This window comes from Oncorhynchus kisutch, unplaced genomic scaffold, assembly GCF_002021735.2.
Source record: "Oncorhynchus kisutch isolate 150728-3 unplaced genomic scaffold, Okis_V2 scaffold3945, whole genome shotgun sequence".
NCBI classification, from domain to species: Eukaryota; Metazoa; Chordata; class Actinopteri; order Salmoniformes; family Salmonidae; genus Oncorhynchus; species Oncorhynchus kisutch.
In genome coordinates, this window is record NW_022265890.1 from 82,624 (window position 1) to 96,006 (window position 13,383).

Genomic DNA, 13,383 nt, shown 5'->3' on the forward strand with positions numbered 1-13,383 from the left:
AGGAGGGAGAAGAGGAGTATTGGGACAGAGACACTGAGGAGGGAGAAGAGGAGTATTGGGACAGAGACACTGAGGAGGGAGAAGAGGAGTATTGGGACAGGGACACAGAGGAGGGAGAAGAGGAGTATTGGGACAGGGACACAGAGGAGGGAGAAGAGGAGTATTGGGACAGGGACACAGGAGGGAGAAGAGGAGTATTGGGACAGGGACACAGGAGGGAGAAGAGGAGTATTGGGACAGAGACACTGAGGAGGGAGAAGAGGAGTATTGGGACAGGGACACAGAGGAGGGAGAAGAGGAGTATTGGGACAGGGACACAGAGGAGGGAGAAGAGGAGTATTGGGACAGAGACACTGAAAGGATGGAGGAGGAGGAGGGAGAAGAGGAGTATTGGGACAGGGACACTGGAGGAGAAGAGAGTATTGGACAGACACTGAAGGATGGAGGAGGAGAAGAGGAGTATTGGGATAGAGACACTGAAAGGATGGAGGAGGAGGAGGGAGAAGAGGAGTATTGGGACAGGGACACTGAGGAGGGAGAAGAGGAGTATTGGGACAGACACTGAAAGGATGGAGGAGGAGGAGGGAGAAGAGGAGTATTGGGACAGAGACACTGAAAGGATGGAGGAGGAGGAGGGAGAAGAGGAGTATTGGGACAGAGACACTGAAAGGATGGAGGAGGAGGAGGGAGAAGAGGAGTATTGGGACAGAGACACTGAAAGGATGGAGGAGGAGTATTGGGACAGAGACACTGAAAGGATGGAGGAGGAGGAGGAGGGAGAAGAGGAGTATTGGGACAGAGACACTGAAAGGATGGAGGAGGAGGAGGGAGAAGAGGAGTATTGGGACAGAGACACTGAAAGGATGGAGGAGGAGGAGGGAGAAGAGGAGTATTGGGACAGGGACACTGAGGAGGGAGAAGAGGAGTATTGGGACAGACACTGAAAGGATGGAGGAGGAGGAGGGAGAAGAGGAGTATTGGGACAGAGACACTGAAAGGATGGAGGAGGAGGAGGGAGAAGAGGAGTATTGGGACAGAGACACTGAAAGGATGGAGGAGGAGGAGGGAGAAGAGGAGTATTGGGACAGAGACACTGAAAGGATGGAGGAGGAGGAGTATTGGGACAGAGACACTGAAAGGATGGAGGAGGAGGAGGAGGGAGAAGAGGAGTATTGGGACAGAGACACTGAAAGGATGGAGGAGGAGGAGGGAGAAGAGGAGTATTGGGACAGAGACACTGAAAGGATGGAGGAGGAGGGAGAAGAGGAGTATTGGGCGGGGCCACAGTGTCTCCTGACCCCTCCTGTCTCAGCCTCCAGTATTTATGCTGCAATAGTTTGTGTCGGGGGGCTAGGGTCAGTCTGTTATATCTGGAGTATTTCTCCTGTCTTATCTGGTGTCCTGTATGAATTTAAGTATGCTCTCTCTTATTCTCTCTCTTTTTCTCAGAGGACCTGGGCCCTAGGACCATACCTCAGGACTACCTGGCCTGATGACTCCTTGCTGTCCCCCATCCACCTGGTTGTGCTGCTGCTCCAGTTTCAACTGTTCTGCCTGCGGCTATGGAACCCTGACCTGTTCACCGGACGCGCTACCTTGTCCCAGACCTGCTGTTTTCAACTCTCTCGAGACAGCAGGTGCGGTAGAGATACTCTGAATGATCGCCTATGAAACTGACATTTACTACTGAGGTGCTGACCTGTTGGACCCTCTACTAACACTGTGATTATTATTATTTTACCCTGCTGGTCATCTATGAACATTTGAACATCTTGGCCATGTTCTGTAATAATCTCTACCTGGAACAGCCAGAAGAGGACTGGCCACCAATCATAGCCTGGTTGCTCTCTAGATTTCTTCCTATGTTCCGGCCTTTCTAGGGAGTTTTTCCCTAGCCACCATGCTTCTACAGTACGTACACCTGCATTGCTTGCTGTTTGGGGTTTTAGGCTGGGTTTCTGTACAGCACTTTGTGACATCAGCTGATGTATGTAGGGCTTTATAAATACATTTGATTGATTGATTGATTATTGGGTCAGGGCCACAGAAAGGTGGAATCAGAGGAGGAGGGAGAAGATGAGTATTGGGACAGGGCCACAGAAAGGTGGATTTCAGAGGAGGAGGGAGAAGAGGAGTGTCACAGTCTGTCCTTTTGAGTTTTGAATCCGAGTCTTTACCCAACAATCATGTTAGGATATATCAAGTTATCCTGTTAGAGCTTTTGTACCGAATCCATTACAGTGTTTCAGGTGACACACTTATGGTCATGTCACAGCAGAGTGCCGGAGGGAGATTCCAAGATGTGGGAAGTGTGCAGGAGGGCATCAGACAAGGGGATTGTGTAGTTTCGGTGGATAAAGTTGCGTGTCAACCAATTCCACTGAGCAAATTTCAGGTCTTATGAAAATTCTGTTCAACTTCCAGTGCCTGTTTACTGTGAGCACAGAGGCTGTACTGACTTTAAGTTACAGTTTTAACTGTGTCCAAGTAGGCTACTGTGACTATTTGATCATAATGTAGGCTTACCAGAGTGGCATACCATCAAAAACAATGGAGAAAATGCATCTCATAATATTTTAACATGGACATAGCTGTTCTATCATTCAGCCTACAGTAGCAGCCAATGAGTGGTGTTCAATGTAGACCTACATTCCATGAGACTTTAAAATAAACATGCAGGGTTTGACATTAACCTGTTTATCCACTTGTCCTTCAGACAAGGTGACAAAAAAATGTGTTTGATGCAAGAAACCACTTTAGAAAACAAAATTCATTATTATTCCCATACCATTATTACAGAATATCAGACAAATTAAGCTACCCTCTAGCTTATTTAAGACCTCAAAATAAAACTGCCCTTTTAAGACATAAAGAAGCTGATTTGCTGACCTGACTTTTTTTTTTTTTTTGACCTGACTTGCTTTTCAAAGATGTCTAGAAATGTATACATTTTGTGCTCTTGTAGGAAGCAATCATTGTTGACTACAAATGATCTATAACTGGGCTAATAACTCACTAACTAGCAAAGGACATGTCCAAAATGTGCACACGTGGCCACATGCAGCTCCTGCTTTGATTTCTAAACAACCGCATCAACTCACGACCCTTCATGCTGTAAAAACAGTCCAGTTCAAACTAAATGGCACAGATCAATATATGGCATATATCTATTTACATATAGGCCTACTGCAGCTCTGATTGGTTAGGCCGCACCAGTCTGCGCCGAGTACGGGCTGAGTTGTGCATGTCAACCCAATAGAATCTGACTCTGATGTGTTCTGCCTACAACAAAGTATCTTGCATAGTTAGTTTTGTGTACTAAGTCTTGCATAGTTAGTTTTGTGTACTAAGTCTTGCATAGTTAGTTTTGTGTACTAAGTCTTGCATAGTTAGTTTTGCGTACTAAGTCTTGCATAGTTAGTTTTGCGTACTAAGTCTTGCATAGTTAGTTTTGCGTACTAAGTCTTGCATAGTTAGTTTTGCGTACTAAGTCTTGCATAGTTAGTTTTGCGTACTAAGTCTTGCATAATTAGTTTTGTGTACTAAGTCTTGCATAGTTAATTTTGTTTTCAGTATGTTATATTGAAAGTGGTTAATATTGTGTTGATTCGATCACAGTTGCCACAGTAAAGGGAAAAGTTGTTAAATAACAAGGTAAACTCTAGAAAGTTTGAGTGAAATTCAATCTCATGCCTCTCTCCGTGGGCTGACACTTCTGTGCTGCAGTCCTGGGGAGCTGCGCGTCAGTCTCTGAGTTACTGCGTGCCCAAGTGCAATTTAGAGGGAACATTGGTGTTAACTGTAGGGGTGCCCATGTTGCTGGGGATTGGAAATGTCCGGTGCAAGAGAAGCAGGTTGAGATGTCCAGAGTCACAGTAGTGCAGAAGGTGTCATATGTTGAAGCAGTGAAGAAAGTAGAGGAGATTGGGTCAAAGGTGAGGGATCCTGAATGAGATTTGACTTCAGAAGAGTTACAGTGTGTGTTGAGTGTTGGTGTCCCGTCCTCCCAGGCCGTTGGCGTGGTGCAGGAGCAGATAGGGTTCAAAGTAGTGGAATGGGGTAGTGGGTTTTGAATTGTGTGTAGGGTAAGTTGGAAGGGTGTTATTTAAAAAAATATATACACTGCTCAAAAAAATAAAGGGATCACTTAAACAACACAATGTAACTCCAAGTCAATCACACTTCTGTGAAATCAAACTGTCCACTTAGGGAGCAACACTGATAGACAATAAATTTCACATGCTGTTGTGCAAATGGAATAGACAACAGGTGGAAATTATAGGCAATTAGAAAGACACCCCCAATAAAGGAGTGGTTCTGCAGGTTATGACTACAGACCACTTCTCAGTTCCTACGCTTCCTGGCTTATTTTTTGGTCACTTTTGAATGCTGGCGGTGCTTTCACGCTAGTGGTAGCATGAGACGGAGTCTACAACCCACACAAGTGGCTCAGGTAGTGCAGCTCATCCAGGATGGCACATCAATGCGAGCTGTGGCAAGAAGGTTTGCTGTGTTTTGTCAGTGTAGTGTCCAGAGCATGGAGGCGCTACCAGGAGACAGGCCAGTACATCAGGAGACGTGGAGGAGGCCATAGGAGGGCAACAACCCAGCAGCAGGACGACTCCATGAGGGTGGTATGAGGGCCCGACGTCCACAGGTGGGGGTTGTGCTTACAGCCCAACACCGTACAGGACGTTTGGCATTTGCCAGAGAACACCAAGATTGGCAAATTCGCCACTGGCGCCCTGTGCTCTTCACAGATGAAAGCAGGTTCACACTGAGTGACAGACGTGACAGTCTGGAGATGCCGTGGAGAACGTTCTGCTGCCTGCAACATCCTCCAGCATGACCGGTTTGGCGGTGGGTCAGTCATGGATCAGCCTGTAGTGTGGTTTTCCACTTTAATTTTGAGTGTGACTCCAAATCCAGACCTCCATGGGTTGATAAATTTGATTTCCATTGATAATTTTTGTGTGATTTTGTTGTCAGCACATTCAACTATGTAAAGAAAAAAGTATTTAATAAGAATATTTCATTCATTCAGATCTAGGATGTGTTATTTTAGTGTTCCCTTTATTTTTTTGAGCAGTGTATATATATTTTTTACCCTGTTTTCTCCCCAATTTCGTGGTATCCAATTGGTTGTTACAGTCTTGTCCCATCGCTGCAACTCCCTTACAGACTCGGGAGAGGCGAAGGTCGAGAACCGTGCGTCCTGTAAGACAGATTGGTGGAACTACATTGTGGACTGATGGAGCTTCTATGGCTGGTCCCGTAGTAAGAGGACCTACTGTCAGACTGATGGAGCTTCCATGGCTGGTTCGGTACTAAGTGGATCTACTGTCAGACTGATGGAGCTTCCAATGCTGGTCCGGTACTAAGTGGACCTACTGTCAGACTGATGGAGCTTCCATGGCTGGTCCGGTACTAAGTGGACCTACTGTCAGACTGATGGAGCTTCCATGGCTGGTCCGGTACTAAGTGGACCTACTGTCAGACTGATGGAGCTTCCATGGCTGGTCCGGTACTAAGTGGACCTACTGTCAAGGCTGGTGCTTCTGCTGGTCCCAACCTATTGCACATTTCCTAAATACTACTCTCCCTCTCTTTATGTTTTAGCACAACCCTATGTTCCCCTATAACTCTGTTTAAATATCCATCATTGTAATGTGATTTTAGACCAACAATTACAAACCCTCCAGTGTATGAGTCTCATAGTGTTTACTGAAACAGAAGCAGGCACACCTGGTGGCTCTCCAGGAACAGGGTTGGTGGCCAATGCCCTACAAACCATGACAGGTCAGGAAAGCCTGATCCCTAGTATGGGCAGACCTACTATATTTAATAGCACAAATAGAGTCTCTTGTTATTGTGGTGTTGATCTGGGCCTGAACTCAGAGCCCAGGGTCTTGGTTCATTGGCACAAATCCCTGAAACCCCCAATAAACCCCTAGTAGATCTTATTGTGTAGATCTGGAAGTATTGGATAGGTGTAAGCAATATGCTGATAGCTCCATCTGGAACTCTGATAGGCCAGGTGGGATTAAGGAAATGTCCTGTTGTGTTGTTTTTTGTATTTGAAATTGGTATTGGTACACACTGTTGTTGGGTTGCTGGCTACAGTAGCTAGATCTCAAAACGAGCTTGCTGGAGCTCTGATCTTTACTCTGCAAGACACCACTTATCTCTGCAATATAGATACAGACAATTAGTTAGGTATACATGCAGGTAAATATAATACATATAACTATTTGCCTTGTTAACACATTAAATATGCACTATATATCTATCTCTTTCTCTCTCTCTATATATATATATATATATACACACACATCTATCTATCCCCATTTCTGATGATCCATCGACGTCATCCATGATGTCTTACTAGTACAATGTATTTTCTTTTTATCTATTTGTTAATTTTCTTATTTTTTAACTGCATTGTTGGGAAGGGCTGGTAAGTAAGTATTTCATGGTAAGGTATACGGTTGTTGTATAAGGCGCGTGTGACAAATACAATTTGATTTGATGGCGGTGTCGCAAGATACATGCAAAAATTTAAGAAAATCGTTAGGACCAATGAGAGTTGAGCTACTGAGTTCGGTGTCACAAACACTTGTCCATATATGGTATTGCGTTGGCAGCCATATTGGATTTCTATGGAGTGAAGTCCCTGCAACCGGGAAACGTTATCCCTCCTATTCGGGGTTGCCATGTTTGCAGTTTTCCTGTGGGCTACCTGGAAAACGATGTGGGTGAAAATGTAATGGTTGCGGGTTTTTGGGCTACTTCTTAATTGCACCGCAGCCGCTATAGCATTTTTCTTTAAAATATTTATTTCACTGTGACCTGCTGCTGACTATTAGGCAGTCTGTTGCTGGGTGAGCGGGAGCTGCTAAATCATTCATCTTATATATTGCCTAGGCTACTGTGGGCTATCTGGCTATATACTACTTGCATCTAGCTAACCAAACCATGGCAAAGTTGAATTACAATCATAAACGCAGATTTTAGTCAGTAAGCCTAGCCTATGCATATTTGAAATGACAAGTCAATAGCCTTCATTGTAAAGGGTTTAAGTCAATAGCCTAATTCGTTTTTTGAAGTTCTCGATATCCTCTGTCCAACTTTCATCCCTCAAACTCTCCTGTTGGATTGATCAATAGTTATGCACAAGGGATTTATTTACAATCATTGCAGTTAAATCTACATCCAATGACTGAAAATGATCTGGCGAGTTTAATAAGAGCGAATTGTCTTTAGTCTTGAGACATATTCAAATTCCTTTATTAGTCATGTTAGCTTGCAATAATTATTATTTTGATGGAAAACCAAAGGTAACTTCTTACGTCGATATTCCTTCTTAATTCGCTCCATAACGTTGTGGAAAAGGCGATAACTATGGCAAAATGTGTCAACTCCTCTCTTGCGGCTGGAAAAAAATCGGCACGTTTTCAGGCCTTGTGGACGGGTTTTGGTCATTGGGCTAGACATTTTTGAAACACCTAGCAACCCCGATCGCATTCTTCAGAATAAAGAAACGCCATAACTGTGCTGTCAAGAGGATAACTTTTGTGTCCGTTTCTCTTCATTACTGAAGGTATGTGATAGCAAGTTTAAACAGTCTAACATCGAAAGAACGTCATAACATGCTAGACAACAAATCCTTCCGGTTTTATGCGTTATTGTTTGTGTCAAACCCAGTGAGTGAAAAACGTGATTAAAAACTATTTTACATGTCACGTAGACTTGGGGGTCTTCCGAGTGAATGTACATTATTTCGACAAGGTCATTTCATAAAGAATCTTTGAGATTTTTTTGTTCGTTTTTACATGTTATTGATTTTGTGTAAAATGAAGCTCCTGAGTTGGTAAAATGGCGGCATCCACTCTGTCTGCGGAGGAGCCCCTCGACTTCTTTTGGAAGTCTATTTTGGGGGTCTTTTTTGGTGCGGACCGGCGGACTGGATTTCAAAATCCACGGACCGGACCAAACTTATCAAATTATAGACGTTTATGTTTTACAATTTCGGCCGACCCTTGGCTTGGCCCAAACATTTGACTGGTCCGAATTCATGCAGCTTTAAGTAGAGGGGTCCAGCTGCAACGTCATCTCTCAGAGCAGTCGCCCCTCAGGGTCTCTGTGCTGCCTGCCCACTACCGATAGGTCGTCTATCGTTGCAGTGCGTCTCTTAGGAAAAGTGGGGGTTTCGAAAGGTGCCACTCAATACTTCGTTTGGGTTATCAGACTTTAGTCATGATCTGCAGAAATTACAGTAAGGAATTTCAGTTATGCAAAAAAAAAAAACCTCTTCACTCACTGAACTGTATCTTTGAACTTTACCTACCTAACCGTAGTTAACCTGTTGTTCTAAATGCTAGCTAACGTTAGCTACCTTATAAAACACCTTTATTTGACTATGTATTATTTGTTATTGGATATTTTAACCACCACTTCTCCTGATATTGTTCCTTTGGAAACGCCCACTTCTCCATATATCGTTCATTTGGAAACGCCCACTTCTCCATATATCGTTCATTTGGAAACGCCCACTTCTCCATATATCGTTCCTTTGGAAACGCCCACTTCTCCATATATCGTTCCTTTGGAAACGTCCACTTCTCCATATATCGTTCCTTTGGAAATGCCCACTTATCCTGAGAGCTGCACTGCACTGAGATGACATATCAGTAGGTGGCAGGCAGCATAGAGACTCTGAGAGATGATGTCACAGCTGGACCCTACTGGCTTTAGGGTTTGTTTGTAAATGTACTCTAGAGTGCGCTCTGGGCGTTGGTCAATTCAGAGGATTGTCAGCTTGTCTGCGTTTCGCTCAGTGCAGGCAGTAAGGGGGCAGCAGTAGAGATGGACAGATTCACAGTGACACTACAGTTTTGAAGCTGAATGTAATGATTATCAGTTTTCTACATGTGTAGTAATATTCAGACACAGTCACACTACAGTTTGGAAGCTGAATGTAATGATTATCAGTTTTCTACATGTGTAGTAATATTCAGACACATTCAGTTGTTTCCGTCTTTATTTATAAATGTTACTATCGTGTGAACGGGAAATACAAGAGATTTTTGTTAGTTGAAATAATATGTCGGAGACATGGTTGTTCAGGGAAATAGTTCATAATACTGCCTAAAACAAACAGAAACCTAAATGTTTTTTGAGTCATTTATAGATTTATGTGAATTGAGGAAATCTACTATAGGTTAAGAGTACTTATGTTGTGTCATTTAAAGTGTGCACTTTGTGTCTAATGGGAATGAATGTTGAGTTGTCAGTGCTTAGCTATAGTGATCTATTGAGATTAGATAATTGCATTTTTAAAAAATGAAAATATTTTTAGAGAATAAAGAAAGCGCCAGAACTGTCAAGGCAATAACTTTTGTGTTTGTTTCTCTTTATTACTACTGGCCGACTCAGATTAAGTCTGAGGCCGGTAACATCAACAGTGAGGACAAACCCAGCCTGCCTCTCTCCTTCCAAACTGAGTCCAATCCTTCAGTCACTGGGTCCTGATTGTGACAGTGGAGCCCAGTTTGCACTGCAGGATCCAGAGATGGCATCAGTGAAGCTGGAAGACTGCAGTCAAACACTGGAGCTGAATGTCATCATTAAAGATGAAGAAGAGGAGGAGAAGATTGGGGAATCTGTTTCTCATGGTAAGAGCAGGTTCTATCTAACTAAGTTTGTTGTTCATTCCAACTTCCCACTGTGTATGAAAAGTTGCAGTAGAACTGTTTCATGATGAACTGTTTCAATGAGAAGGTAGATATTATTTCATGCTACTGACACTTGCATGGTTTGACACCAGTATTGTCAGCATTTGTTTTATTCACTGGGCTGTCTGGAGTGTTCAGAGAGTAGACTAAAGAAGTGAAGTAGACAAACTGCCAGTTTAAAGTTCTATGAAATGAGTCTGTGTAGTTACTAACCCTTGTGATAGTGAGAGGATGATATGGGTCATAATTTTCATGACTTAAGAGATACTTTTAGAATAGTTTTATTCCCCATTGTATTGCACAGACTACTGATATGAATACATACAGTACCAGGCTACTGATATGAATACATACAGTACCAGGCTACTGATATGAATACATACAGTACCAGGCTACTGATATGAATACATACAGTACCAGGCTACTGATATGAATACATACAGTACCAGCCTACTGATATGAATACATGCAGTACCAGACTACTGATATGAATACATGCAGTACCAGACTACTGATATGAATACATACAGTACCAGCCTACTGATATGAATACATACAGTACCAGCCTACTGATATGAATACATACAGTACCTGCCTACTGATATGAATACATACAGTACCAGCCTACTGATATGAATACATACAGTAACTACATACAGTAAGATTGGTAAATCTGTTAATCATGGTAAAAGCAAGTTCAATCTATTCTGTAATTCTGACATTACACATCCCTGCCAAACTCCAGACTGCACAGCAGTGGTCGTTTTGTACATGATTACACTTACATTTGAGTCATTTAGCAGACGCTGTTATCCAGAGCAACTTATCTTCATCAGTTCATTCATGTTAAGATAGCTTGTCAACCACATGTCATAGTAAATACACTCAGTAAGAAAAAAGAAACATCCCTTTTTCAGGACCCTGTCTTTCAAAGATAATTCGTAAAAATCCAAATAACTTCACAGATCTTCATTGTAAAGGGTTTTAACACTGTTTCCCATGCTTGTTCAATGAACCATAAACAATTAATGAACATGCACCTGTGGATTGGTCTTTAAGACACTAACAGCTGACAGTAGGCAATTAAGGTCACAGTTATGAAAACTTAGAACACTAAAGAGGCCTTTCCACTGACTCTGAAAAACACCAAAATAAAGATGCCCAGGGTCCCTGCTCATCTGCGTGAATGTGCCTTAGGCATGCTGCAAGGACGCACAATGATACCACATGGGACGAGACCCATAACATACACGCACAAAGATACCACACGGGATGAGACCAATAACATACACGCACAAAGATACCATACGGGATGAGACCAATAACATACACGCACAATGATACCACACGGTGCGAGACCAATAACATACACGCACAATGATACCACACGGGACGAGATCCATAACATACACGCACAATGATACCACACGGGATGAGACCAATAACATACACGCACAATGATACCACATGGGACGAGACCCATAACATACACGCACAAAGATACCACACGGGATGAGACCCATAACATACACGCACAAAGATACCACACGGGATGAGACCAATAACATACACGCACAATGATACCACACGGGATGAGATCCGTAACATACACGCACAATGATACCACACGGGATGAGACCCGTAATCATCTGCACAATACAAGTTGCACGAAAGCCAAAACAACCAGGCACAGGTACTCACAAGACAATGGTGAACAAAGGGCACATTTATACAATTACTCATCAGGGGAGAATATGGAGACCAGGTGAGCGTAATGATACAGTTCAGTTCCTAAAGGCCAGTGATGTAGACCTCCGAAACTGGTGCACGGAATGAGCAACAGTACCGGAGGGATCCGTGACAATGAGGTCACCTGGAATGCATTTCAATTAACAGGTGTGCTTTCTTAAAAGTTCATTTGTGGAATTTCTTTCCTTCTTAATGCGTTTGAGCCAATCAGCTGTGTTGTGACAAGGTAGGGGTGGTATACAAAAGATAGCCCTATTTGGTAAAAAAACAAGTCCATATTATGGCAAGAACAGCTCAAATAAGCAAAGAAACGACAGTCCAGCATTACTTTAAGACATGGTCAGTCATTCCGGAAAATTTCAAGAACTTAAAGTTGTTTCAAACGGGCTCTTATGAAGATCGCCACAGGAAAGGAAGACCTAGAGTTACCTCTGCTGCAGAGGAGTTACCAGCCTCAGTAATTGCTGCTCAAATAAATGCTTCACAAAGTTCAAGTAACAAACACATCTCAACATCGACTATTCAGAGGAGACTGTGTAAATCAGGACTTCATGGTCAAATTGCTGCAAAGAAACCACTACTAAAGTGGTACCAATAAGAAGAAGAGACTTGCTTGGGCCAAGAAACATGAGCAATAGACATTAGACTGGTGGAAATCTGTCCTTTTGGTGTGATTAGTCGAAATTTGAGATTTTTTGGTTCCAACCGCTGTCTTTGTGAGACGCAGAGTAGGTGAATAGATGATCTCTGCAAGTGTGGTACCCACCATGAAGCATGGAGGAGGAGGTGTGATGGTGCTTTGCTAGTGACACTGTCAGTGATTTTATTTAGAATTTAAGGCACACCTAACCAGCATGGCTACCACAGCATTCTGCAGAGATTTGGAAAATAGGTGTGCCCAATCTTTTGACTGTAGTGTACATTTTTTTAATATCCTATGTTTCACCGGGTCGTGGCGTAACAAGGACATGGATAATATTTTTTGTAGCTGTCTATTTACCACCACAAAGCGATGCTGGCACTAAGACCGGACTCAATGAGCTGAATAAGGACATAAGAAAATGCTCATCCAGAGGCGGCATTCCTAGAGGCCGGAAACTGAAATCCGTTTTGTTCCATTTCTACCAGCATGTCACAGATGCAAAAAAAAAAAATCTAGATCACCATTAGTCCACACACAGAGACACGTACAATGCTCTCCCTCACCCTCCATTTGGCAAATCTGACCATAATTCTATCCTCCTGATTCCTGCTTAAAACTTCTTGAGTGTTGGGGGCGTTATTATTGTTTTTGGCTAAAAAACGTACCAATTTGAAACTACCTATTTCTCAGGCCCAGAAACTAGAATATGCATATAATCAGATTAGGATAGAAAACACTCTAAAGTTTCAAACTGTCAAAATATTGTCTGTCAGTATAACAGAACTGATATTGCAGGCGAAAACCTGAGGAAAATCCAACAAGGAAGTGCTGTTTTTCCTGAAAGCTCTCTGTTCCATTGGATGCCTTGCCTCCATTTAAAGGGATATCAACCAGATTCCTTTTCCTATGGCTTCCTCAAGCTGTGAACAGTCCTTAGACATAGTTTCAGGCTTTTCTTTTGAAAAATGAGCGAGAAAGAACTCATTGCGTCAGTGGATGGCTGGGTGCCAGCAGAGTTTTTCATGCGCAACAGCCATTTTCTCTCTCTCGCCTATGGAAGAAGCTACATTCCGTTTGACATATTATCGATTATATATTGTAAAAACAACCTGAGGATTGATTATAAAAAACATTTGACATCTTTCTACGCACTTTACGGATACTATTTGGAATGCAATGTCATGACCGTTTGAGCCTGTGGTTTCGTGAACATAACGCGCTGAACAAATGGAGGTATTTTGGATATAAAAACAATCT